Below are 1549 nucleotides of genomic sequence, written 5' to 3'. Positions count from 1 at the left end.
TCGAGATCTGGATTCCATTTGGCAGCGCGCAGCTGTCCAGTGGACGGGCTTTGTGCGAAGTTTGTCGGCGCTGCTGTCCGCAGCAAGTGAGGTGGGTTCAGTTCTTCCCAGGTGCCAACAGTTGAGGTACCACCTGGGGTGCCTCAACCGTTGAGGAAGGGCAACGGTATAAATACCCTTGATGGCCTGTTCTCCGTAACCAGGTGGAGATAGTGGTGGGGTGTTCCAGGCTAGTTGTCTGTGTAATTAACTTGAAGTAGTGAGGTGTAAAATAGAAAGTGCTGTTTCCGCCCGGTTTCGAACCGGGGACCTTTCGCGTGTTAGGCGAACGTGATAACCACTACACTACGGAAACTCGCCTGGGTCTCCAGGCCCATCACAATGAGGCACGACAACGGGCCCTATTTGATTTCTCACGGTGATTCTGAGCTTCCTCCATGCGTCTCTTTGAGCTTGGCTAATGGGCATAAGCACGCAAGAAAAGGACGTTTCAGCACTTGGAAGGCTGAGACGGATGGACGGCTGGAGCCCAGGAGGTCGAGGCTGCACTAAGCTATGTTTGCGCCACTGCACTCCAGCCTGGGAGACAGAGCAAGACTCTGTCTCGAAAGAGAGAAAAGAAAGAAAAAGCGAGCGAGCGAGCGAGAGACAGGAAAAGGAAGTTTTCATGCCCGACGTGGTGGCATAAGTGGGCATGGGAGTCCTGAGGGAAGCTGTGGTGGCGACCTCAGAGAGATGCGAGGCAGTCGAGCTGTCTGGGGTTGACAAGTGGGCGTGGGGTTGAAGAGCAGGGGCGCGCTGGCACCGTTTTCTAAGAGAAGAGACTTTCAGAAGAAGCTGCTTGGAGAATATGAGGCCGTGAGTTCGTGAGTGGAGCTGGAGCTTGTGGGCCTGGGGAAATTGGAGTGGAATGAAAGAGGAACTAGCCCACAACACCATTTTCACTGTTCCATTGTTTGGTGGAGCTCTCGATTATCCAAGCAGCCACTGCGGTTGGACATTGAGGTTATTTTCCTCCCATCAACACTGTGCAAGCGTTGTGAGGCTCCCTCCGTGGCAGCATTTGGTACTTTTCACGTATTATGATGATATTTTTTTAACTTCTAGCCATTCTTCTGGGTATGTAGTATTTCCTCACGGTTTAAGTTTGCATTTAGCTGATGAGGAAAGATGATAAGCACTTTTTTCATGTGTATGACTCATTTTTTTTAATCTTCCACTGTAAGGTGTCTCTTAAATATCTTCCATTAAAGACAAAGAAACACACAACAAACAACCAAAACTGGCCTGACATGGAGGCTCACACCTGTAATCCCAGCGCTTTGGGACGCCGAGGCTGGTGGGTCGTTTGATCCGATGAGTTCAAGGCCAGTCTGGGCAACATATTGGGACACCATGTCTACAGAAACTCCCAAAATTAGCCAGGAGTGGTGGCGCACACCTGTAGTTCCTGTAGCTACTCGGGAGGCTAAGGCAGGAGTATCGTTTGAGCATGGGAGATTGAGGCTGGAGTAAGTAGAGATGTCACTGCTGCACTGCTGCCAGGACA

The 1549-nt window shown here is 50.9% G+C and overlaps 1 non-coding gene across 1 annotated transcript; it reads right to left on the bottom strand.

Annotated features, from left to right (window-relative positions):
- Positions 1–282: 282 nt before the first annotated feature.
- Positions 283–355, bottom strand: TRNAV-AAC (transfer RNA valine (anticodon AAC)). Its single transcript has one exon. It is a non-coding gene; the product is annotated as a tRNA-Val (tRNA).
- Positions 356–1549: the final 1194 nt, after the last annotated feature.

Source organism: Macaca fascicularis, chromosome 6 (genome assembly GCF_037993035.2).
Source record: "Macaca fascicularis isolate 582-1 chromosome 6, T2T-MFA8v1.1".
Classification (NCBI taxonomy): domain Eukaryota; kingdom Metazoa; phylum Chordata; class Mammalia; order Primates; family Cercopithecidae; genus Macaca; species Macaca fascicularis.
The sequence above is the reverse complement of the archived record's forward strand: the minus strand, read 5'-3'. Positions and strand labels throughout refer to the sequence as shown.